The sequence below is a fragment of the Grus americana genome, chromosome 15 (assembly GCF_028858705.1).
Source record: "Grus americana isolate bGruAme1 chromosome 15, bGruAme1.mat, whole genome shotgun sequence".
Lineage (NCBI taxonomy): Eukaryota > Metazoa > Chordata > Aves > Gruiformes > Gruidae > Grus > Grus americana.
In genome coordinates, this window is record NC_072866.1 from 9311926 (window position 1) to 9338989 (window position 27064).

At 52.5% G+C, this 27064-nt stretch overlaps 1 long non-coding RNA gene across 1 annotated transcript; it reads right to left on the reverse strand.

Annotated features, from left to right (window-relative positions):
- Positions 1–622: 622 nt before the first annotated feature.
- On the reverse strand, positions 623–27064 carry LOC129213522 (uncharacterized). The gene is made up of 8 exons (XR_008579460.1): positions 26359–27064; positions 25482–25645; positions 10615–10714; positions 6225–6401; positions 5319–5615; positions 2099–4526; positions 1481–1829; positions 623–1372 (listed from the first exon to the last, which is right to left on the reverse strand). It is a non-coding gene; the product is annotated as an uncharacterized LOC129213522 (long non-coding RNA).

Genomic DNA, 27064 nt, shown 5'->3' on the forward strand with positions numbered 1-27064 from the left:
AGCCAACAAGCAGCTGGTGTTGAATACGGGCTCCAACCAAATTATCATCCATCGGATCTGGGATTTACAGGGGAGACAGAGAGGAGGGAATAGCTCGCACTTTTGCATGGTTACTTTGCTCACAACACGAGACTGTTCCAGGCCAAACACCCAGGACCTGTGTCCCATGCAGTGAAATGCATTTGCTCTCCCACGCATATGTCCTGTTCTGAAACAGCCATGAAAACCTTGCTCACTTGAAGGCAACCACAGTAGCGGAGGGAGGTCGGCACCCATCCCCTTGCTCTGTCCAGGGCTCAGCTTCCCTCACGTTAGCACCTGTTTGGAACAAGCATCCCCTAAAAAGCCCAGAGTGCTGAGACCTGGAGAAGTTGGCTGCGCTTTAGAAAAAGCAAAAATAAACAAACCCTCATGACTACCAACAAAATCCAATCCACGACAACAACAAAAAAAGTTTCCTTCCTAATTTCAGCTTCTGGTCATAAAATTTTACTTTCATGTAACAGCATGAAATCTGCACAACTGGAGCAGGGGTTTTTAATAAAAGGCAGAGTTGATGTAATATCCGAGCCAAGGTGTTTTTATAAGCCAGAAGAAGAGAGACAGAAACACAGAAGGAAAATAATTTTCTTGAATTCCTTCCAGAAAGGAATTTTATTTAGATTTCCTTTAACCATGCTGAAATTCTCTTTCCTCTTGCTGCATGGGTTTTCCCCCTTAAAAGCTGTCCCCCTTAACCTGTGCATGAATGCCAGCAAATCCAAGCCACTCATTTCTTTTTGCATCTCAGCCCTTATATATAAAATACATTAGGAGGAGGAACAGAACAATTTTCAGCATGCATTGGGCTCCATTTTGCCCCGAAGCCCAAATCACTGTGGACCCCAGCCTCGGAGGAAGGTGCCGGGTGTCTTGCACCCAGGATAATGCTCCTCTTCCAACACCTGCGAGGATGGAGGGAAAATGCTTCCCCATGTCCCAAACTATGAGGTTTGAGAAGAAAATAATGTCTGCTAAAAGGGCCAGGAACAGCTCTCAGCTCAGTAAAAAATGACTTCCAAATGCCCCCTGCTTTGGGGATTTTATAAGGGAAGATGGATCTTTCTATCTGTTTTCCTTTCTTCTTCATTTTTCAACTCTTGACCTACGCTGTGAACAGAAACCTCCAGGGTGTGAGCCTTCGGCAGAGGAAATGCTTCCTCCAGTTCATTTGTCTTCGGTGGTCTGCGCAGCTGAAGAGACGCATGTGGCCGAAGAGATGCTGTTCCCAACCCTGCCCATCCTGCCTCCTCCGCCCCGGGTGCTGGAGGGTGGGATTTGCGTTTCTGTTAGCAGGGATGGTACCGGCCGTCCCTCAGCTGGCCCTTTGCAGCTAGGAAAACAAGAGTCAGAGCAGCCTTGGCCCCGCTTTTGGGCAGACACGCAGCCCAAGACAAAGAGAGGCTGATCTGTTGAAAAAATAAGAGGTTTTGGTATTTACCTGGGCGTGAAGGAGAAGATCGTAGAGCTGGGAAGGGTATCGTTGGGCACTGCCTCCCAGACACCGTGGGTTCCAGGAGAGCTGCTCTGGTTAACTCACACAGCCACCCCAGTTCGAAGCATCCCTTCTCTCAGGTCGGAGCGTGACACGAGGCACAAATTTCAGACGCAGATTTCAAATGCCTTAAAATCTGTGATTCCCAACTCAAGGTTCAAGGGCAACATATTGTCACAAGATGTTCTTGCTTCCAGCATCACATGGAAACCACCATGACAATAGGTGTGATTTGTAGCACTCTGTTTGGGATGTAATCCAAGCTGGATGATTTGGAACCAGTGCCTAAAGGTTTCTGGATGAAGAAATTTCTGCTTAGCACATTATTTATAATTAGGGTAGAAATAACTAAAATGGGAAGATCTGTATAATTCAGACCTCTGGGAGGTTCTTGCATCTTAGAGACAACCCCAAACACACATTGCCCTGGATGTTGTCCACCTCCAGGCACAGAGCAAGGGAAGGAAGGGGAAGAAGGAGTGAAAAGGGGAGTGCCCAGGTCCATGTCCTCCCCCCCAGCCTTTCCCCTCTCTTGGTTTGAACGTGGGGCCCTTATTCTCTTACTGTTATTCAGAGTGTCTCAAGCATGACCACGGATGGGGACCTCTCCCCAGCGTCCGGCACAGCCATTCCGTGCAGGCAGCCCGGGCGTTTCACATGGCAAACAGGAAGCGATTGATCTCCAGGAAAGCAATTTATCAGCAGCTGGTGACCTGCGGAGCTGAAACCCCGGCTGCACTTGTTCCTGGGCCATGCCGTGGAGCTAATGGCATAAGCAGGGGGAAAGCACAGATGTGAGCAGCACAGCCACCGACAGCAAGACTGATGATACCTCGGGACAGGGGTCAGGCACCTTTGGCTCTTTGGTACACATACAGCATGACTTCCAAGCTGAATGTGGAGAGGAAGAGGCTGGAGGCAGCAGTTCCCATCTTCACCCCAAATTACCTTCACGGGAAGATGGAGGTGAGACTGGACGACATCCTTCAAGTCTGGCACTTGGGCTAGCTCTTGTCCCTCCTCAACTGGAAGATAAGCAGCAATGTCCTTGCAAGGTTTTCTCCTTTATGACAGTTGCTGAGAGGTTGCATGAGATGGGGGCTTAGCTAAGCCCACAAAAAAGCCCACAAAATGGGCTTTCCACAGGCAGGAAAAGGAGGCTTCAGGTGCAAATTTAGGGAGGAAGAGAGAGAGAATCTGAAGACCCTGTTAGATTTCAGTGCCACGGCGTCTATCTTGGACTTTGCTGTCCATTTAAGAAGTAGGACATTTAATCCCAAGTTTACAAGTTGGGCCTGTCTCCTTAGAAAAATAAAATTCAAGAAAAGAATTTTTATAGGACAATTTGTTGCTCTCCATGAAGGCTCGAGAAAGCCAAACTGCATGGCCTGCAGGGCGGCAGCTCTGGTGTGGAAATGGATACGGCAGCATCCCGCCTGCCCTCTCTCTCTTTTAGCGAGAAGTTTCCCTTTGGTTTACAGCAGCCCATGCTCCAGGGGAAAAAACAACAACTGCCGCTGTTATTCTTTATGAAGGCAGCAAGAGGGCTGAATAAAAGAGGCTGCATCCAAAGCACAATATGAGATGAAAAAGACATCCAAGCTCCATGGCGCTAGATAAAACAAAGCACACACAAAAAGAATCAAATGCTGAAATATGTATTTCTTGTGGGTATGAATAGAACTGTCTATGTTTGCCTTGGAGACGGGGAAGGAGGCCAAACGGTTTAATCTCAGCAGGTATTGCTTTTCAGTACAGAGACATCGAGCAATTTAAAGACCTCCTGCCAGGCCATTTCAGCAGTCACGCAGTCGTGCTCTCTCCAAGCTGCTTGGCGCTGGCCCGTGGAAAGGTCACCTCCACTCTGCAGCCCACAGACAGGTAGATGCTCCCACACCTCTTGCCCTACCACAGATGTCAGCAATAAGAAAAGCCCAACAAGTTCAAGGTGGGACGTGAGCCATCTCCATGAGCTTTATCCAGCCTTCGCCCCGCTCTCCCCAGCTCGGTCCCATCACTGGGCCATGCCAGACCATCTGGTGTGTCCTCGCTTCTCTGAACTCAGGGACTTTGGACTGGAGGGTAGGCAAGTGGGATTTGTTCTGGTGGGCTGTAAAGCACCAGAGCTGGAGAGCAAATAGCCGTTGTCACTGGAGCACACTGATATCCCTAGGAGTCCCATAAGGACATGCAGCAACCAAGATCCACAGATTTATGTCTTCATAAAGCCACAAAATAAACACAAAACAGAGCTGGGTTTTCACTCATGGTAAAAGTTGATGTGGACATGATAAAATAGATGAAATGTTCAGATTAAAAAAAAAATCAATTTTTTTTCAAAATTATTTCCAGGCTTGGAAATCCAGTGATGCTACTGCCATCCTGTTTTCTTCCTCCACATGACCTCGCTCACTGCCATCCCAGGGCTGTGCATGAGCACGTTTCCCTTTGCATCTCTGATCTTGCCCCAGCACTCACCACACACGCAGTGTGTGCCAGCGCGCCCGGCACCGGCAGGTGCTCGGGCAGTTTCCAGGCAGGTGCACATTGTGCTGGTGCGGCCATGAAATCATACGGTGCTCTCGTCTGCTTAAAAGGCAGGAGGGACCCATCTGGCATGGCGTGATGAACGGGTCCGGAGGAACAGGGCCAGGTCCCAGAGGCGATGAGTTGAGCGCAGATGATCATTCAAAGAGGCGAAGGCAGAAGGTCTCCAGGTGTGAGGGTGGGGGAGCAGGTGCCCTGCAAATGTTTTCCACGTATTTGCCTGGAAACTGCGATGAGCTCATCTGAGAAGAGCCCTGCAGATGCTGAGCGCACCCAGTCACTCACCAGCAGGTTGGACATGCCAGTAATTCTGATATGCTGCGCCCTCGCAGAAAGTGCTTGTTTGGATCAGTTCACCATCGTTTGCATCTGCCTCCCTCGCCCCGGACCGCATTACCATCTCCTCTGTCTCTGAGCAGCCCGTCCATGTGCAGAAATTCAGTGCCTGACAGTGATGGAGAGCAGAAGCAGTTGATGAATGACGTTAAGTGCGGGAGGAGGTGGGAGATGTTTCCTAGCTAATCTGTTCCTCCTGAGTGAGGCTCGACTTGCTCCAGCATCTCCTCTCTGGTGGTTTGGGCCAGCCTGTTACCCAGCCTTGTTGCTGTTCATCTCTGTTGAGGAGCCAGGTGGTCTGAGGAGCACCCCCATCCTCCCTGGGCCTATTGCCTACAGTACCACCCACAAGTTCCCTCATGCTCTGAGGCTGAAAATATGGTTTTAATGATGTGTCCATAAATCATTCTGTCTGTAGCAGCTGACGTGAGTGGTGCTGGGAATAGACCCAAACTTGCCAAGTACAGCAAAGCCTACACAGTCAACCTTAGTGCTGGTGCTGCAAACGGTGGTCCCCGTCAGCCCATGGCATGAAAGTGGCCATCAATGAGACCCAAGGGCAGCGGTCACCACCAGGTGCAACCCACCATCCAGGGAAGCAAGGGTGGGATTCAGGGCCCTAAACAGAGGTATCTGGTGCTGTGTGAGATGCTCTGGGGTCTCAAGGCAAACCATGGGGCTGTCAGGATCTATGGGACACCTGAGCTGGCTGGAAGAGCAGCAGGAGGCCAGGTGGGGTCCTGCAGGCACCTGAAGGCACCAGGCACCTAACTTCTGGCACCTAAAATGTGCCCAAGGTCTTGACATGCCACCTGGGTCTTGGCTGTGGCATCAGCTATTAATACCATGGAAGGATCACTCTGCAGTAAATCTACCTGTGCATCCTCAACCATCAACAGACCTGGGCTCACGGGTGTCTGGGAAGGGTCAGCGCTGTTATAATCCCTCTTCTGCAGCCGAGGAACTGGAGTACGCAGAGATGAAGTAACTGGTCCATGTTCCTGGGGGTCTGGGCTGTCTGTGGTCTGCCACAGAGCACTGCACTGACAGTGTCTGGACCTTGGACACGTCTTCTATCCATTCGCAAGACCACGGGATGATCCTGCTTTCTCAGCAGCAGCGAGAGCCACAGCAGAGGTGCTGGTGAGCAGAGATGGCACGTGCTAGTGCAGTGGCAGCAGAAATCACTTAAGGCTTTCTGAAAAGAAATGTCATGTCAAAACGACCGCATCAACATGCATTTTTTACAGCCCTCCCTAGATTTTTGTCACGGATTCCCCCAGCGGAGTCACGCTGGCTTCTGACAGATAGAGGATATGTCTCACGACAGACTGGCTGTTTTAAAGGTATCCTGTTCTCCAGCTCTAATAATTTAGGAAGCTCATCTGCAGCCTTGAAAGTCATTAGCCAACAATTCTCCAAGTTGCACAGAGTCTGCAGCCTATCGGGCTCCCCTGTCCCTGAGCATCCATCACTCTCACACTTTACTCCTGCACCAACCCCGAAATAACAAGTGAGATCCTGCATGGGTGCACAGCAGGTATCCCCAGCTGTACATCAGGACAGTTCCCCAGCAAATAAACTGTTCGGGATCACTTTTTTCCTGATCTCATGATGGATGATTTCAGATTTTGAGCATGGGCTGGGTTCAGGGCAGGGACTGCTATGAAGAGCAACACCCCATCGCTGCTGCCCAAACTTTCACCCTGTTCTATCCATCACCTCCTTGCACTCAGCAGTGACAAGATTTTCTAGCAAGAAAAGTTAAAAAAAAAAAAAAAGACAAAAAAAAGACAGATACCCATACCACAGTTTTGGAGCACAAGGCCCGTTTGCTGCTCATACAGACATCTGAAGGGAAGAAACCATTCCCAGATCGAAGGCTTTGACTCTTCCCAGCCTGTTTCTTTGTCTCTGGCGTTCAGAGGAGAGACGGGAAAAGCAGCTGGCTGGGCGCGGGGTCTTCGCAGCGGGACTTCGCCTGCTATCAAGGCAACAAGAGGGGTTTTCACCTGATGCTGGAAACAATGCCATCCATAGAAGCCCACATTGTTACCTTGACATTTGGAAGCAATTACCTGCATGTTATGTAAAACTTTTATTAAACGACTGGAGAAATTCGGTAATGTGTTAATCATTGGTTGAATGACATCTGCTTAATACCAGAGATTTTTGAACTGCAGGAGAAGGGTTCAGCAGTTCAGAATGATTACCAAAACATATTGCTCCTTTTTTCGTTCTCCTACGTGTTAATTTTTCAGATTTATTATCTTAGGCTCCTGCGTCTAGTATTTTCACTACATGTCAACATCTGTTATATCTCTGCATTTCGCAGCTCTTTAGTCTTTGCCCCATGAAGCCTTAGGCACTCGGATGAGAGACGCAGCCAGCTCTAACCCAGGGCTTATGCAATTTTCCAAACTAATCCAAAGGACAATTACCAGGGAAATTTGGCTTGCGGAGGCATTTCTGGCATCAAAAAAGGGGATTGGTAGATGGACTCAAACCTAAAGAAACCAGGCAGGTCTAGAGACAAACTTGGCTGTCAGGACAAGACTTGGAAAAGTCTGGGGCGCTGTGAGTCTGCTGCTTTTTGAGAAACATGTGGTGGGTGGAAATGTGTCATGGAAAGATGCTCGGTTCGTTCCCACTCCTTTTATTTGCTCATGCAGACCTGGAGTCACTCTGTTCATATGGCAAGCCATAAAATCCTCTGGGGACGCTCATCCTTTTGAAATACAGAGCAAGGAACGAAGGGATGTTCTGCACAAGCCGTTGCAGCCAAGGGGCTCTGGGGGCGCGTGTGGTGCAGACACGTCCACGAAGATCTGGGACCTGGCTGGGACCTTGGGCTCCAGGCTGGGCACAAACGCCGGCACCTGGGCAGAGGTGGGGGACTGGGCACTGCCTATAATAAACTCAGTCTTTTAGGGCTAGGATTCATCCTGCTTTCTCTTTTTTTTGAGGGGGAAGGGGAGGGGTGAGGCTTACAAACACAGTGCCAACATTTATCTGTGGCAGAATCTTTGCCCTCGCCCACCACTTCTCTCTCCCCTGGGACTGCTTTTGCTGGCAGACACACGAGGAAGTCCGTGTCGAAGCAGAGGAGCCCTGCTGCCTGACACCTTGCGAAGGCAGCTCTTACCCCACGGGAAACCAGCCGCCAGCTCCTCCACGGGGCATCTCCGCCGGGGACGAGCCAGGGTCCCATTAGCTCCTGCGGACAACGCGCTGAGCAGCCTCAGCCCGGGGCTGGGGGGAAGAAACGGCCTCTGAGTGCCAGGATTCCTCCCGGCTGCGCGGGCGGACGTTCCCGTGCTCTGCCAGGGACGGAGGCTCCCGTACGGGTACTCCCTTTGCTGGGCAAAAGCTGGTGGCCCCGAGGGGCAGCACATTGCCCCACATCCCAGGGACCAGCACCCAGCGCTGCCGGATGGGTGCGCAAACAGGCAGCTGCCCGACAGCCAGCAGAACTTCTCCTCAAGCCATTAGGAGCAATACAGAGCGTCCCCGTGGGCTTGTATTGGGCTTAAATTGTGCACTGGCCCTGCATGACGAATTTCATCCTGTACGTATTAAATATCCGGACAGGTTAACCCGGAGCAGCTCAGCACAGGACAGCCGAGCGGGGCGGGTGCTGCAGGACGGGTTCGGGAGCGGTGGGAAGCAAAGCGCAGCCTCCCCTCTCGGGGCATCGGTTCACAGAGCCGTGACACAGAAAGTTCACCCTAACATGACTTAATAGAAAATCTTTTTGCAGGTAATTTCCATGCACTGCCCTGGATCATGTTCCAGAAGAAACTCGCATTATATATGAGCCAAACGCTTTCTACTCCCAACCGTCAAGCCACGTTTCTAATTTATGCTTTTTTTATTATGTTGTTCCCTCACCCATGATCTGCTCCCCCTCCCCAATAAAAATTACAGCTTCCATTTATCATTTTTTTTTCTGAGAGTTGCTATAAATTCAGCTGTGCTCCGTCTCTCCTGCTTAACATAACGCAAACTTTCTGTCCGCCTCCCTTTGTAGGTTGTGTTATTTCTGTAACCTTACACATCTCCTTTCCGCATCCTCTTTTGGTGGGGGAAAAAGTAAAAAATAAAATAACCCCCAAATCTTTAAAGGCCATCTCCAAAACCGCAGAATGGCTGGTATTACATACAAATAAAACTTGTGGTTTTTAACAGGGAAACTTCCTGTTTTTTTTTTTTTTGCCTTTTTTTTTTTTTTTAATAAAATGCTTTCAGTAATTAACAACAGCTTGGACAGGCAGGCATTGACACTTGCTGCCCTCCGAGCCCGCGGGACCAGGGGTCACTTCAGGAGGGCTCCTGCCCATTTGCTCCCGAGCCACTTTGCAGATTTCACTTGCAAAGGGTTTGCGCCAGATTTTGGGAAGCACACGGAGAAACGAGCGTCTGATGCTCTGCTTCCCATCGCTGCAGTGCCATGAGCCTGAGAACACTTATTCCTGCTAAACTCCCGCCTGGAGTAATTAAAAGAAATCATAAAAAATGTGGGAATGGCTGTATTTCCCCCAGGCTTGCGATCCGGTATCCGTCCTCTGACGGTGGCCAGCACGCTTCAGAGGGAAGCGGAGACGACCCCCTGCCTGGGGCCGTTCTGGGATGAGCTTCTCCACGGGAGCTTCTGCCTCCCTTCGAGCAGAGCCTGGCTGGAGTTTATGCCGAGAGTTGGCTAGGAACCGTTCCCGCTCTCCGAAAACTGCTGATGGAAACAAAAGATTTTCCTGCTTGTTGAGATTTGTTGAGTTTTGTCAAAAAAATCCTCTGTTTCTCCATCTCGGAGCACAACTTTTCAAAAGTTTTTCCATGAACAAGAGAAGAAGTTCTAATACAGAGCAGTCGGTACCCGGCACGGGAGTTCTGAGGCCTTTTTTCAAGGAGGAAAACAAGGAATTTTTGCAGAAGTTCATGGTGAGCTTCTTCCAAGTCTGAGCATAGGGAGGGAACAAGATCAACGCTGACATGAAAATGTAACCAATGGGCAAGAATTTTTGAGAGACCCTAGTCTTTCTTTTTAAATCCAGCACTTAAAGGTGCTGTTCTTTACTTAAACATGATTTTAAAGCGCTAAGCTCTGGCAGTAGTTCTCCTACTGCACAAATGTGTGACCTTGGATGACACCGATCTGCCAAAAAAGAAGGGAAAAAAAGGTGTTGCTGATATTTATTTATTTTATGTTCTGATTCCTCATTCATCATCAGGTAGATTTGCTCTTGGCAGCACCGGCAACTTCCTCAAACGCAGCCAAGGTGACCACTAAAATTAGCATCAAATCTCAATAACACTTTACATCATGTACACTTTATTTTTCACTGGACATAAATTGTAAGGTGTTTCACTTTTGTTTTAAATCCCCAGGGGATCAGGTCCTTGCTCCGGGCATCGGTCCATGCCGGGGATGGAACCAGCCGATGCAACCGACTCAAATGTGGAAGTCAAATTTTTTGTTTTACTGGAGAAATTGTCTCAGTCCTTGCCAAGATGAATTACTAAAACGTCTGAAGAAACAGCACTGACCGAGACCTCAGACAGTAAAACACAATTTTCATCCTCTCATAAATTTTTTGCTTAATGAAAAGTCCTCGAGGAGCGCATTTCTCTGTCAGAGCCAAGGAAAATAAATGTGTGCATGGTTAAACAGCGCCGATAGCCATGAACGCTAACGACCCTTCCCGTGTCCCAGTGTTGTTAAAAATCTACATCTACATCTCTGCTGGAGACCTCCCTGCCTCCGTCATCCTCAGGTAGGAGAGCAGAGGGATGCTCTGGCAAAGGGAGTTTTTGCATCATGCTCGTGCCATGCCGGGAGCATTCAGTCCCCACTTCCAGACTGTTGTAATAAAGAGCTAAGCAGAAAACGCAGACTTTCCCTCAGCGGAATATAATGTTGTTTGGCTGAGGTTATTGTGAAAGCCCCGCGGTGAGCAGGATGGCGCAGACTGGGGTGGCCGTGGGTGCCTGGCGGTCCTGGACAGACGGCCACGTCCCTTCTTATCCCCAGGCAAGATTTTGAGCTAGAGAATGAAGCAAGGCAGGTAGTGCTAGTGGGAGGTGTCGTTAATTAAATGCTCGTAAAGGTGCAGCAGCACCCAGGGATGCTCCCAGTTCACCGGGCTGTGCGTTTGGAGAGACTGAGGGGGAGGGCAGGTAATGGGGTACCCTTGTAGTACCTGAGCGCAAAGAAGGGGGGTCATGATTTGCTCCATGACTGTGCAGGATCCGGTATGCCGCAGACCTCATCCTCCTCATCCTCCTTGTCCTCTGAGGAAGCTGCAAGCAGAAGAGTGGGGAAAAAAAAACCCATCAGCAATGAGAAGATGGAAATTCCCTGCAGGGGTAGCCAGCAGGGATAACACCCGAGACTGACAGTCCCCGACATCTCCAGGCATCACCCAGAACGATGGGTTAAGATCATCAAGTCCAACCATAAGCCTAAAAAATTTGACACCAAAGTGTCAGAAGCAACTGCGTGGGTGGGCAGGAATGCCCACGGTGCCAGGCTTGCCCGCAGTGCCAGGCTGCTCTGCAACGCCGTGCCTGCACCCCAGGGCAGCCCCACGCAAAAGCGTTCCTGAGCAAGACACAGCCCTGAGCACCCAGAGCAGCCCCAAAACGTGAGAGCCCGTCACCAGGGCTGGGGGTCCCCAGCGGGTGCCTTTAGCTGGGCAGAAACACGGGTGCCGGCTGCAGCGGGGTCAGGATAAAAAAATTGTGATGCTGATGATCCTTATTTAAAAAAAACAAAACAAAACCCTCGACAGCAGGCGAGGATGCTGCCAGCCGGGGTGTGTGGGCAGGGGTCTGCCAGGCACACGGCCCTGCCCCTTACACTGCCCATTTCACGGTGCTAAAGGGGACCGGGGCGGGGGGGTGTCGGGCCGCGCTAGAGGGCACTGTCGCCTGCAGATCGCGATAGGGGGGATGCAGAGGATTTTTAAAGATTCCGTGATAGCCCACCTCTGCATCGCGACCTTTGCTGGAGTGAGCAACTGTTTTAAAAAACATTAATATATATTCCACCTGGGAAGGCTGCAGAGAGGTGCTGTGTGAGAGCTGCTGGGTGCAATATTCAAACCTTTGCTCTCTGAATATTGCAATACTTCTTTTTACATGTTTCAACCCAGACACTCAGCCTTGTGCCTGGTCCAAATGGAGCCTGGGAATTTCCTGGGCTGGAAATGGTCAGACCTTTGGAGAGTGCAGCAAAGCTGTGTGCCTTCCACTGGATTTCTCCTTTAGAGGTTGGATTTTGTTTGGGATTTTGCCTGAGAGCGGAGGAAGGCAGCACAGGGGCTGCTTGCAGGACAGCAGTAGAGCATGTGCTCACAGGTAAAAAAATTGCTCGCTAAACAAACTAAATGAGCAAAAAAGCAAGCCCTGCCCCTGCAATGCATCCTTCCCCGGGGCAGAGCACAGAGGCTGTTTCAGCGAGCGCCGTGGCGCGGCAGGACCGACGGGAGCAGCTCCGATTTCCACGGATGAAGCTGTGGGGGATGCAGAGACAGAACACAAATTCCCCAGCTGGAGTTTGGCCAGGACCCCAGGGCTCGCGCTCCCGGCTCCGGCTGCAAGTGCCACAAGACTCCTAACCACGAGGTGGTCAGGATTTGGGTTTTACATCATACCTATTTGTAGAGGAAAAGATTAAAGGCCTTGCAGACTCTTACGAAATCCCCGGTAGCAGCAGCTCTGGTGACTGGAGTCAAATCAATTCCAGACTGAGACCTTCCATTAGTGGAGACTATTTAGGGGGAAAAAAAGGGAGAATGTTTCATTTGCCTCCCTGAAATGGTGATTTCCAAATTCCCAGTGCCATCGGTGAGGGCTGGGGAGTGCTCTGCGGGCTCAGACACATTTCTGAGCGATCTCGCTCACGTCTTTCACACTTATCCACAGTAGTGGCCACAAAGGCCAAAGGGACAGAAAAAAACCCTTCTGTGCATCCCACAGACATCCTGTCTCACCTGAGCTGCACCTCCAGAGCGTGGGGCCATCGGGAATAGCCATAGCTCAGGCTGGTCCGAATTCAAGGTCTCTCAGGAGAGGGCGCAGTGCAGGTGAGGACCTGTTCCCACGTGGACCCAGTGGTGGAGCATCCATTAGGAGACCACGGCTGTCCGGAGACTGCTCACCTCCACAGCTGAAGCCAAACCCAAACTTCCCCACCTTTGTCCTGATTAAATGACCTGGCAGGAAATGAACTTCCCAACCACCTTAAATCACCTTCAGAAAATGTTTTTTTTTCAAGGGAGTGGTGACTTTAGCAGGAAGGGCTGAGGAGCACAGGCAGAAGAAGGTGCGAGGTCTCCCCTGGAAGCCACGTGCTCCTGTTGCTGATCTGAGACCCAGCGAAATTGGGAGAAATAGTTTTTTGGGGAGGGGACCACCAAAGGTGTTAACTCCTCGTTCCCCTGGCAGCCTGGTGCACCTCTCCATCCCCACCGAGCAGATACTATCTACTAGAGATTTATTTCCAGTCGTCTTTTCAAGACATGATGTCAGGATTATAATAACCTGACTAAGGCAAACCCTGGATGGAATTACTATTGTGTTTATCAGTTTCCTTTTTCTTTTCTTGTCTCGATTAATCATGGAACAGCACGATGGAAAAGTCCTGTTAGACCAACCTGCCTCCCAGCCAAGGCAGGACTGATCCCTATATCCACCGTCTTCTGTTTCATCCAGTCTATTTTTAAAAAATCCCTAGTGACAAGACTTCTTGAATCACAGGAGCGAGAAATGGAAAAGACCTATTAGATCATGCAGTCTGTCTCCTGGCCAGTGCAGGCTGTTCCCTGCAGCACAGTTTTTAGTGTTTTAGCTTCCACCTTTCCTTCCCTCAAGACATTATCCTGCTGGCTAACAGATCTCACACTCAGGTTTGCTTGATGTCATGCTGGAAAGCAAAAATGTCCAGCACTGGCCTCAGCTGACTGAAAGCACTTTAAGTCTGGTCTGCGGGATGGGAACAGGGTGAGTGACCAAGCACCGCCCAGCTCGGACCCCTGCGATGCTCCCCCGCGCAGGGGCACACGGGACCCGCGCTGCCCGCGATGCTGCCGCAGGCACTGCTGCACCACGAGTCCAGGCATTGCTCGTCTCGGCCGCTGGGAAGGGACCTGTCCTGCTCCGAACCCCTCGTGTTTCCCTGTGCTGATGCCGTGCTGGCTCTGGGGCTTATGAACAAGATGGACAGACCAGCCTCGGGCAGGGTAATTACCTTCACAGCATCACTGTTAATTGGTTTTTAGGCTGCGACGGCACACATCTGCCCGCAAATGTTCACACCAGCCTGCCTGTGGCACACGTGTGTGTGCCGCCTCCTGCGTGCCCGCATGGTGCACACCTGCAAAACCCTGTGCAAAACAACCCAACCCACCATGCTTCTCCCAGCATGACCCCTTGGCACCAGGGAGGGGGCTCCCATGGGTGCTGGGGGCCCGTGCCCTGCCAGAGGGCAGCGTGGCCGACGCGCCCAAGCCACGAGGTGCCCTCGATCCCTTGCGGCGCATGGTTTTCAGCTCTACCCCAGCCTTATCTGCCTCGAGTAATCAAAAATAATTGGTTGCTCCCCAGTGGACTGATCTAATAGCAGCACGAATAAAGTTATTTTGAACAGTTGTTCATGAGTTCATCTCCTGGAAAGCCTCAGCCCCAGCTGTTGCTGTGCTTTTGATTAAAAAAAAATAATAATATATTAAACTCAAACTGGGGATTATCAGGGCTAAGCACGTCTCAGCCCTCCCTCCTCCCCGTGTCAGGTGCCCGGCCGGGCTATAAACCGCTCTTTGTGTGCGGCTCCCTCGATCCTTTCTCTCTGAATTGGCACCAGTGCCGCTGCGATTTGGCAGCTCTCCGCGGCGCGCCGAAAGCGGGATGCTGGCAGCGCCGGTGTGGCTCGCGGGTGCCCGGGGCCCGGCTGGCAGGCAGCGGCGGCAGCAGGTTTAGCATGCAAATGGTCGCCGAGGCCTCCGGCCAAGTCCATTTGTTAATGGTCAAGCTATGGGGAGCTGTTTTGGGAGAAGCAAATTGAATTAGGCACGAGCGGGGAAAGGGAGGGGGGGAGTGGGGATGGGGAGAAACCACGCGGGTCTCTGACCACCCTCCAGTCCGGCAAAGTGCCGAGGTGGGGGCGGCGAGGAGGGTGCTTGGGAACAGCGTGATGGCGGGGGACCTGCAGCAAACACCAACACAAGCGCAACCCCACGCAAGCCCGGGGTGGTGGTGAGGGCGTTCTCTCCGGGACAGCTGAGCCTCCGACACTGCACCCAGCCACCCGCCCGCGAGCGGCATGTGGAGGAGCCGGGCAGCGGGATTTTCCCTGCAACCACTGACCCACGGCCCACCCTCCAAAGCAATAACCACCACTCATGCTCCGGAGGCAGGCTCCAAGCCAAAAGCTGACCATAGGGCAGGGACGTGCAGGCTCCGCAGGCAGGTCATCCCACACAGGATGCCCGGGGACCCTCACATGACATTCCCGGGATCTGCGGGCGAGCACGGAGCCCAGCTCCTCCTCCCACCCAGCCCCACCATATGGTTTGCTGTTCTGTGGCCGCCTGCCACCGCAGACGGTGAATCAGCTTTGTCGCTCCAGCAGCACAACCTTTGCAGGCTCGAGGCTTTGTTTTTAAAGCATCCCGGTCTCGGCCCTCACCCCTTGGAGAAGGCAGGAGGGTGCAGGACGGAACTGTCCCCTCTCCACTCTGCAGTGGCGGCCATGAGGCCCCGCCGCCAGGACGAGCCCGTAGCCAGGCGTGCGGCGAGAGCCAGGGCTCAGGCTCTGAAAAGTCAGCACTGGAGCAGTCTGTCTCGCTCCTCTGCTTGCCAGAGCAGAGACGAGTTCAGCTCCCACCTCCTGCTCCAGGATTTGGCCAGCACAACCTGTGCTGTAGTAGCAGCAGGCTTAGGACAGTGGGAGACGGTGCCTTGACACCCCCCCCCCCCCAACATCCCTGTGCCCAGGACAGCTGGCAGGGCAGGGGACAGCGGTGCTGCAGCCTCCCCCCTGCCACCACCATCTGGGTGCACTCAGTCTGGTCCCAGCCCCTCTCTGCAGCACAAAATCCAGCTGGACACACGTCCAGGCAGCTGGATGGACACGGATGCTGGCACAGCGGGGACGCGTGGCCCAGGAGAGGTGGGGGTCACCCCCTTCCCACATCAGCATGGACTTTGCTCAGCTCAAGCTGACTGCGAAACCCCACGCCGAGATCCCTCTGGAAGGGACGGATTAACGGCTTGGACGTTCTTGCTAAGGCAGAACAATTAGAGAGGAACTATGGACCAGACATTCGGAGATGTCCTTGCTGAGACGGGATAATTAGAGAGAGGATACGGACAATAAAGAGGAGTTTCACACTTAACTTTCCTTGTCCAATCAATTAGGTAATAACAGAGTTATTCCATACATCCGCCTAAGGAAGTCCCTCCTCCTTTTGAGTAAAGATAATTTTAAAAGCAGACTGATGAACTCACACCAAGAATTGTCCCAAGGTCGGGAAAACTTGGGAGCAATGAGGTGAAAAAGGGAGAATCAGATCAAAAGGCAGAAAAAATGCTTGATCATAACAAACCCTGAATACATTTCAGGCTGAACATGCATATTGTCTTAAAGCAAAACTATATGGCTGCACATAAGGAGACATACAGTTGGAATAATAGTCATCACTATACCTACTGAATTAATATCTTAATTCACAGTATCTGAATCTCCTTCACTAATTCTTTTCCCTGCTTAGAAGAGAACAACACCCTACCCAAAGCAGTGCAGGTTTCTGGAAGCAAATTTCACACAGCATCCCCCCTCTCTTGGCTTTCTTGCCATGGCTCTTCTTTTCTTTTTCAGCATCAGCATCTAAACATCTGGGTCGTGGTGGAGCTTAGAGCTGGAAGCGACACAATATAGTGAGAAAGGATGTTTTTGTGCTATTTCCAACCTTCCCAGAACAGAGAACTTCAGAAACCCCTTTACAAAGGCTGCTTTCTTCCTCTACGCCACTTTGAAAAGATGGGTGAAATCCTCAGTTATTTGCCTATACCAGGGTTGTACAAGACAGAGACGATCAAAAAGGAGGGGGAAGGGGACGACGAAAAACATGGCCAAGTGTTTTTTTGTTTGTTTGTTTTAGCTTCTTTTGGTTAAAACTCCAGTTTTGGAGCAACTCCAGCCTCCTCTGTACTTGGGCAGAATGAAGGATCTGAATGATTTACTAAAGATCCCCGGTGACATTTTAATTCATTTTTTCCCCCATACTAAAATTTCAGTTTCTTACTGAAACGTTGAATTGGAGCAAATTTTGGGTGCTTTTAAAGAAGCTTCACTCCTCAGCACACCCCAGGCTCAGCTGGCCAGCAAATTTGGTTGGAAAAACCAGTCTCTCCGAGCATCCCTCCCCACCAGCCAAAAGCCCTGGGCAGGCTCGGCGGGCGCCAAGGCTGGGTCAGGAACGGGGGCAAGGGGTTGTCCTGATTTCCCTCCTCCATCCAGAAGGGCTTGTGAAAGAGATTAAGGGTCATGACCAGGGTCTCCTCAAACTCTGCACCCAAAGGTGAGGGTGATGCTCAGCTCAGTCCCCCTTCTCCAACCCATTTGGGTGCTCCCGGGGTGTTGCACCTGCGGGACAGACCCAATGCTGACACCAAAAATGATGTGGGTGCTGCTCCCTTCCTCTTGTCCCCTCCTGGGATGAGAGGTTATTCTGGCTCCGTATGAGCTCAGTTTTGAGCCTGTGCAGGAGGGGGCTGCCAGATGGAGCAGCGCTGCCAAGCCCGATGCAATGAGGTTGTTTTGGGAGGTGGAGTCTGTCTGCGGAGCGCTGGCCTGCGAGATGCATTGGCCAGCGCTCAACTATGTCCCTGTGATCTTGACCGAAGGAAGCCCGACGTTTTACCTCCTTCCACAGATCCCCACGGCTAATCCCCAGCTGCCTGGGCGCAGACCTCCATTTTCCAGCTAGCCTCCAATTTAGGAACTGGATCCTTTTTGCCTCCCCCCAACCCGCTAGCAAACACTTGTGCAAAGCAGCTTGTCCCCGAAGGGAAAGCGCCTGGATGCTCTCTTCCCCCCATTTTTGCTCTTGCCTTGCGCACCGGAGCCAGTGTAGCTGATCAGCAAAGTCCTGCTCTGCCTTCCCCCTCCCAGTGCTTGTCCATCCCCATGGGGCTCCTGCTCACTCCCCCAGTCCTCAGCAGGTGGGGGGCTGAGTTCCATCAGCCCCCACAGTCTTGGGGGCACTCCCAGCTGCCGCCCATCTGCTGCTTCTTCCACCTTGTTCTCTCTTTTGGGGTGAAATCCCCTGTCAGGAATGCTTGGAAACACCAGGTTTTATTGCCATGCAAAGCTGCCTCCCACAGCTGCTTAAAGCATCTCCCAAACAGCACAAGCAGCGCTAAGGAGATACAGGCGACATGGAAGAAGCCACCTTGGCCAAGCTTCGTACTGTTCAGAGCATCCTCACAGTGGTACCCGCGCCATGTGGAGCTGGCCAAGCATCCCCATCGCACCCCAACCCCTGCCGTAGCCGTGGGATGGTCCCAGAGGGCGCGGGATCCCCGGCATATCCCTGGAGCAGGGGGATTGACCTCATTTAGCAGAAGACAGCGCTGCACACACCTCCCTGCCCAGGCCAGAGCACCCACGCGGTCTCTGCCTACAGCAACGCCAGGTACCAAACCGGGCAGGGACGTGGAGAAGGGGAGCGAGCCCCAGCCCAGCCCCACGGTGCCTCGGCACCCAGAGCTGCCATCCCAGGTACTGGAAAAATCAGGTGACGTCGCTTTTGTAGCACATCCCTTTTTGCAGGCGGCCTGAGAGTCAGAAGAACATATTTTATCATATACATAATCTTGAAGAAAAAAAACCCCTCATCTTCTAGATTCCCAGACAGTACACTCAGCATCCTCATGCTACTGATGTAATCCTGGAGGAAGGTCCCCTGGGCTCAGCCTCGCTAAGCCGAAGCTGCACCGAGCCCTCGGCTTCAGGCCCTCGCCTGCGCACGGCGTGGGCCAGTTTCCCCGCAGCCCCTCGGTGCTGCACTGCTGGGATACCCCGGGCATGTTTTATGGACCCGTTTATACACTTGTTGAGTGTCTAAGTTCACTCTGCACCCACGGGGAACATTAATAGTTCAGTAAAGCTCTTTGCTAATACTATTCTTGCCATCCTTTGTGTTCAGCTGCAGTAAAAATTAGCCAAGAATAAAACCGACATAATAACAACAGGAACAAAACCAACAGAGCAGATTCCTTAAGGTAGCTCTGCATAAGCAGGTACCCCCCTTCAACCCTGAAGACTTTACCGTTAATTAAAAGCAACTGCAAGGCAAACCCTGAGCTGAGGTACAACAAGTGAAACGCAAGATAAGTTGGTGGCGTGACGCCAGGGTGCATATTTGACCCAAATTGCTTAAACTACAGCTGGTCGAGTGATTCACTGCATCCAGCTCCATCAATGGGTCTGGCCTGGCTCTCTGTTTGTGACTTGTCTCCGGAGAGACGGAGGGTTTCTTTGTTTTGTTTGTATGAACGCCTTGGTTATTCAGGGAACCGTGACACATGCTGTGGGAACACTGGCTGGCTGCTCCTGGAGAAGATGCACATGGTGGATCCATATTTGGACCTGACTGCTTGGTTCCCCTGGGACCCCTCCTGCTCTCGCTTGACCTCAGGAACATCACTCACGTCTTTGTGTGACCCATAACTCTGTCCTGCTCCCCAGCTTACCTGGCACAAGGAGGGCCATGGTCAAGAGAGGTCTATGTCATGCATGGGGTGTGTAGATGGAGGAGAATGTAAGGACTTGGCTGGATCCCAAGCATCCCTCTAGCCCAGTGTCTGGTCTTTGATGGACGGATATCACTGGAGCACCAGGAGGGAACAGACACGGTCAGAGATGCCTGAAAGTCGAGAACACCTCTGTATTTAACAGCCCTTGGTGCTTGCTCTCCCTTGAACTCTTTGTGCCCATCTTGAAGGAGGTGGGTGGCACAGAGTGGGCCACCTGGTCTACCCATGGGCAGGTGGACTGGGGGCACAGAAGGGGCTCTGCACCCAAAACCATGCACCCTAAGGCAGGTTAGCCCCATACGGACTCAGGCAAAGGAGAAATGCCAGGAGTCTCCCCCCATACCCCATCCTCCCACCACACGGTGCCTCCTGCCTCCCTGCCCCTCTTTAAGCCACTTGAATATTAAATAAATGGGGAATATTAAATAAATGGAGCCAGGCCCTCGGCTGCCTGGCTGCGACGTTCCCTCTGCGCTAAAGAGAAACACGCCCCAAATACTTGAAATACAAAAATCTCAACCTGGGATCAATTTTTTTTCTTTTTGAGCCAATTTGAGGGAAGAAAAATCTGCCTGACTTTAGGAACGGATGGAGGAAAGGAGATGAAAACAATTAGATACCATCTGAGCAGCCATTTCATGCCCTTCCAGGCTGAAATTGGTTGCTCTCTCCCGATGAACCTTCCATAATGTGGAGTACTGCCTTCAAGGGTTTTGGAAATACCAAACACAAATATATTCAGAGCTGCTGGAGTTCCCCGTGTCAGGAACACCGTCCCCGGGCTGTGGGATTCCTGCCCCCTGCACCACGAAATGTCCTTAGTGACAGATTTACGCCAGGACCATCTGCAGGCCCTCCTGGGGGTATGGCACAGACCAAGGCATCCTTGCTCCTTCTCCTTCCAAGCATGTTTTCCAATAGAAAAACATCTCTTTCCTCAAAATGGGAATTTCCCCAGGAAGCAGCCAAGGCCAGCGAAACTCTTCCTTTCTGCTTTGCCGTTCAAGCCACCTAAACCCGCACATTTCATTTTCCTGGCCAGTAAAACCAGAAGCCAACATTGGCCACGGTGGCAAAGCCTCATCCACCCCCCGGACTCCGGCGCCTGCCGCAGAGCCGTCCCGATGGCTTTGAAGCCGTTTGGGCTTTGTCATGACCGCAGGCATCAAGGTTAAGTCCCTACAGATGGGGACAAGGGAAAACCCAAGACGCTGGCCCCGTCCAAGCGTGGCCAGAGCAAGATTTTAGGACTCACGAGTGGGGTTTATGGCTGCGGGTTGAGCAGAGAAGCTGATGGGGAGGTGGGCATGGTGGTGAGCCTCAGCATCCAGCCTGGCTGACCCCGTGGGAGCATCAGCCTGACCCCAACTCCATCTAATTTTTTGGGGCCACATGCACACACACACAAACCCTCCACCGCTTTGAGATGGGCTCAGCCTTGCCCCTGGCAGAGTGCAGCCGCCTTCCAGCCGCTGGGGCAGCAGATGGCAAATTGACATGAAAAAATGCTGAAAATGAAAATGCAACAAAATGCTACACAGTTGCCTGTCCCTTTCGATTCAGTTTTTGGTCAACTAAATTGCTATTGAATAAGGCAAGCTGCGTCAAAAATGTACTTTAATGAAGTGCAGCAGGGGCTCTGGCATTATTTCCCAAGCTCCACCAAGGTTTTAATCCCCCGGCTCTCTAAGCCACTGTGCGACATATGCTTTAAAGAGGATATTTTTTTGCTCCCTGGTATTTCACGCGTGTTATATTTTAAAGACTGCTGCCAGTTTAGTTTAGGACCAAAATGGTGGTGTCACTCGGGGGATGGGAGCGGGGGGTGTGTGCGGTGGGGATACTTCACCAAAGTGATTAAAAATAATCCCAGAGCAACCTCAGAGGAAGGCGACCTGCCAGCCTGAGGCCCCTCGTGTGCCCCGCCAACAAGTCTGGAAGTGTGCAAAAATTTTGGGAGGGGACCGAAAATGCCAGGGAGGGGCGGGGGGGGGGGGGGCGATGGGCACCCTCCACACCCAGCCTCACCCTCCAGCCCAGTGCTGATCTGGCTGCCGAGGATAATCCCAGGGCACCAAGAACGGACTTTGCTAATTAGTCCTGGCTTATCTCAAGCAAACTTTCTGCTATGTTTGGTTAGGACCAGCCTGGAGTGACTAATATCTGCGGCAGGGAGGAAAAGCCCTCCTGGCATCTCTTTTCTTGCCTGGGAGAGCCTCGCTCAGGGAGATATTAAAGGCTTTTGTTTCCAGGAGCTGTCAAACCCCTCACCTTTCACAAGCACTAAAAACGGCCAGGGGAAAAAATATATGCGAGTGGAATAATAATTTTTAACTCATAAATTTGAGCTCGTAAATCAAGGATTGACGGAGCAGTCGTTGTAATGTCTCGTGAGTTAACATTTGAGGTTTTCTTTCACCTGAGCAAAAAGGAAACAAATACCCAAGTCTCTGCCCTTCCACGCCAGAGATTGCTATAAATCACCTTAATGTTACACTCTTGCTCTTAAATAGACCAAAAGCATAAGCGTGGGGAACAGACAGTGAAACTGGGTGATTTAAAAAGTACAGTACTGGGAAGAACGCTTATTTAAAAAAAAAAGAACAAACCCAACAGACGCAAACCAATCTCTCTCTGCTTTTAATAGCAGAGGGCAAATCCTGCTCTCTAAGAAACGCACCCCCAGGGACTGAGGCCAAGCCTTGGTCCTGGTCCTGCTGCAGCATTGAGCTCGGCAAGGGCACAGGGACAGCTTGGCTGCCACTGGCAAACCACAGACCGGACCGTCTGTCTCCGTGGGTTTGAATTTCAGATTGAGGAAAAGAAGAGAAAATAGAGGTGTGAGGAGAGAGGTGTCACGCACGTGTGTAAGGGAGGGACGGAAAGGGATGGGGGTGGTACTTGGGTTGAATGGAGAATCCGGCCACCCGATGTCCCCATCTATCCTCTGCCAGGCTGGGGACATCACTGCAAGACGTGCCGTGATGGCAGACGGAGCCATGCACACGTGTCACAGCCACCCACCACAAGCCACGCTCCAGTGTCACCACGAAAGGGAGAGCAGCACAGAGCAGTGCGTCCCCAAACTGGGACCCAACACACCCCAACTGGAGATGCAGCGGCAGCATCTGGCTCTCCCAAAGTTAAAAAATGCTGGTTTTCCCATGGGATTTCCTATGATTTTTATCTGTCTGGGATAAGAAGTCTAAAGCTCAGCAGATCTGAACCTAGTGTCCCAGATGCTGAAGGTGCTTTGACCCTCACCCAGAGGTCCTCCCACCTCCATCACTGCTGTGCCCAGTCCAGCCCAGAGCAGATCCCTGCTGCTCCCACCCAGGGCCCTGCAGCCGCCGGCTCGGGGGCTCCAACCCCCAGGGTCCGAAGGGTCACTGCCACCCGCCTGCCCCGGGGCTGTCCCCAAACCAGCAGTGAGGAGCAAGGAGCTGGTGCGGAAAATGCGAAACGGATGAGACGTCGGGTCAGGGAGGTTGTGGCCGTGTGGCCGGCAGAGCGTTGGGAGGAGGAGGAGGAGGAGGAAGGCATTGGCATGCGGAGCACAAGTGCGTGCGTGGCACTCTCCTCTGCCTAATCCGGTGGGTTCAAAGCAGCCGGGTGGTGCCGGGCGCAGCTGCAGCGTCTGAGCCCCAACAGGTGACGGCTCAGCTGTCCCCCTCCCCAAGGGGCTGTTCACTCTGGAGGGGGGCTGGCGTGGGGGCCAGCGGGTCCCCAACGCTTCAGCCGGCTCCATCCTGCCCTCGGAAAACTGCCCACACCTCCTCGGCGGCTGTGTGCAGCTTCGTATGGCTGCCTCCCCTCTGTGCCCCGCGGGACAGCACATCGCAGTGGGATGGGCCACGGCTGCTAGGAGGCATCAGTTGTGCAAAATCCTCCTAAAAAGTGCTCTGACTTGCTGGGAAATGCGGGACCGACCTGTTCTGCATGGTGCTGGTGGCGTGGAGCCGGCACTGAGACCCTGCAAGCAGCACGTGGGTTGTTTGCCCTGTGCCAGCACCCGGTGCCCTGCCAGCGCGTGGTCCCCCTCCAGCGCCTGGTCCTCTGCTGATGCAGCTGAACGGCCCCTTGCTAGGAAATATTTTATCCCATCACTTTTGAAAATGCATTTGCAAACAGTATCCTGCAGTGGAACTGCCCCGATCCCAGTGCAGCCAGGAACAGGACCAGGAGAGGCCTCTTGGACAAATCCAGCTGAGCCCCTCTGCGTGCAGTAGCGCTGGAGGGATTTTTATTTCTGCTCCCAACTGTCTGGTTCCTCTCTGGAGGCTGCACCAGCAGAACAGACCATCTGCCACCAGCTGCATCAAAACGCAGCGATGGGCAGGGGAGCGTGGCAGAAACACTTGTGTCCGCCCGGGGCATCCTGGCCAAAATCTGCGTCTGTGGCAGCCGGTGGGCTCGGGCTGGGACAGTGGCGCAGGCAGAGAGGGGCCGTGTCCGTACTTGGCTTCACGAGAACTGCAGCATCCCGCGGTGATCCCATCCCCACTGTGAAGGGATGCCCAAATTTCCCTCATTTGTATATGAATATAACAAAGCGTGACCTGAAATATTTCCCCACCAGCTGCAGCTAGGCATGACCGGTCAGATAAATGGCTTGCTCACCTCCCACACCCAAGAAATATCGATTAAAATACTACAAAGTACCCCGAGCCATCAATTTCCCGTGGGTGGCTAATGCAGGTGGTGGGGGGAAGGTCCATGCACCCTCCCGGCCCCGCAGAGTCACCGGCATCACCAACGACCCGCTCGGGGTCCTCATTAAGCCACTCGAGCCACCATCGTCTGAGCAGCACCATTATTCGTGCAGCCTCCAGATCCTATTCCCCACTGTTAATTTCTACTTATCTGCATATTTTATTGAAAATTAAAATCCTTTTGCATTTTTCCCAGGGCTCAGTCATGAACGATCTTTTCTCGCAGCCCTACTTGACTCCAATTAGTTGGGATAACAAAGCTGCCGCTGTTGGAGGATTATTGACAAATGCTCAAGGAAAAAAAAGAATAGTCTATTAAAATGACAGCTTTTTAAGCCTGGAAACAAAACCGCCTGGCAATTAATAGTGCTGGGGAGGCACAGAAAATGCCAATTCTTAGTTTTTTGATGGCATTTCAATTGATTAGCCCGCTCCATTACTTCATGTCTTGCTTCTCGTTACCTGATGGATCACCATCAGCATCCCTCGCCGAGCGCAACGCTGCTGCATTCGTTCCCCTCTCCGGGGACCGCAGGGACATCGGCACCAGCCATGGCTCCGCAACGGGAGCCCGGGGAAGCCAGAGGCATGGAAATACATCCCGTAAAGGAGAGGCAGCCCCTGCCCTGCCCGCCCGCGGGGATGCTGCCCGTTTCCCAGGCCTCATGTTCGTGTTGAGCTGTTCCCATGGGCGCCCGTCGGCGCTGGGATCCTGCCCCTAAAAACCTGCTCGATGCAGCTGCAACTATGGCACAAAAGGACTGAGAAGCATTGAGAGCAGCACAACTCATTCACTGATAACTCGCTAATGGCGTTTCATATTTTTTCCCTGGCATTTTTTTTTTTTTTTAAATAAAAGAATAGGGGGTAAAAATGAAGCATACTTGATAAAGGGCAGTGAGTGTTATCCCTAAAAAAAAATAAAAACAAAATAAAAACCTCACAGAGCTTTTTTTCTTTCATAGGTGGCTTGGACAGCTGGCTCTTTAAATATTAATCAGGGGCTCATTGATATGCAAATATGGTAAGAGGGAATAATGCTCCTGCAGCTGCGCAGCCCCGGCCGAGTGTTGGCCTCCTCTCCACCATGAATGGAAATATCTGAGGACACAGGTGCAGGGAGCCGACCGCGAGCAAGATCCTGCTTAATAAGGTAATTTGTGAACGATGCTCTATAGAGACGAACCGGAGCAATCTTTTACCACTTGACAGTATCTGACCACTAAACAAGGTGTTAATCTTATAATTGTGGTGTTGACTGTTCCCTAGCACAACGTTCCTGGCCTTTTGCCCTGACACTTGGCCAGTTAAAATCAACTTAACTGACAGGTCGGATGCGCGCCAACCGATCGGCGATAAATTATTTATTGTTCTATTTCCAGAATAACAAGTAAACAGGAAAGACGGGGCATCCCACAGAGAGAAAACCAGTCTGGATACGCGTCGTTGGACCGAGTCGCGTTGCTCCGTGTGGCCACCCCTGCCCCCGGTCCCCTGTGGGGCTGTGCCGAGCGGCCGTGCTCCCCGGCTCTCACCTCTTTCTGCCGGGAAGGTGACCGCATCCTGTGTTACTTGAGCGAAGCCATCTCCACCGATGGGTCTGGTGGTGTCACCTGTGTCCAGGGACCTGCAGGTGGGGTTTTGGGGTCGCTCCCTGCTCCTCATGCAGTTCCTGATACCCAGTCTCCTCTTCAGTGAACTGGAGGCCAAGAAGAGAGACCAGAGGCAACGTCAGAGCCTGCCGTGGACATCACCGATGGGTGTCTGCTGGCTCCCTCTGCTAGACCGAGCGAAGACTGGGCAGGTGGACCAGGTCGAGGGTGGCAAACATGAGCTCCCCTGCCTGGGGACCCCATCCCGTCACCATGTCCTTGCTCCGAGGACATCCATGCTGCTGTGGTGCCCACGGTGGGGAACTTCAGCTGCTGCAGGAGAGACAGCTGGGAAAGTGGGTCAGAGCCTTCAGCAGCATTTCACATAACCAGAGCCAGTGGAGTTGGATGCCCATAAGTGTCTGTAGGGCTCAACTCACACATTTTGCTCTCTCCTGTCAGTTGCCGTGAGCATAGATGGGTCTACAGACCAGGGAAAGATGGTAAGGAAGGGTGTCTGTGAAGGCACCAAGAAAGGCACCCTTCATCACCACCCAACATAACCCAACGTGTTGCTTTGATGATTTGAACCCTCACACCCCCCTTGACACGCTTCTTGGGAAGGGATGCCCTTTCTGCCTCCCGCTCCTACCTCTCAGGGCAGAGCTGGACCTGGGGCATGGCTCATCCTTCCTGCTGATGGGCAGGAGCTCGATGGAGGCACATTGGGGCTGCTCCATCCCACATGGGACACAACGGAGGCATCATGCCCTTCTATAACAGCAAAAGGAAACAAGCTCCAAGGCTGCGAATACAATACCTGCTGTCGCAGAGTATTTTTAAGATTTGCCTCCTGTGGTTGCCATCCTCCTTTTCCCTGCCAAGCTTCCTTGCCCGGGCTCCTGGTGATGAATGACCTCGTCCGGGTACCGCCGGTACCAGGCGCACGCAGCTGCGAGGCTTTTTTCCCTGGGGCGGGCGCTGCAGATGGCTGCTCCGCTGCCGAGCCCACAGCTGCACGCTCCCTGCTCGCCCCTCCGCAGCCGGCGCGCACCCGTGCCACAAAGGGACAGAAAATGCAATTAATCAGAGAAAAGGAGCGAGCGGGAAGGGATGCTGGGATGTCTCAAGTTGCCGACCAAGCCACCCGCAGTTCGCCCTGCGACCAGCACGTCCGGCCTCACCGCAGCTGGCTCCGGCAAGCCTATGGCTGGGCGAGCGCTCGGATCTGCAGAGAGGTCGTGGGGCAAGGGCTGTCCGTGTGGTGTGGTCATTCCCAAAGTAGCTGAAGGTCTTCCTGGAGACAGGGGGAAGCACAACTTGTCATCTTTGTCTTCTGACTCAACTTCCAACTTTCCCGGTGTCGGTTCTTGGGCCTCTGGGTCCCGCTCAAGGGGCAAAGTGCGGCTCCTGCTGCGCTCCCTTGCAGGCAGGGCTGGATGTGGCTGCTACGACCTTTGTACGTATGTGGGTGCTACAACCATTGTAGGTACGGGCAGCATCTCCCCTCCATTTGGGGACAGAGA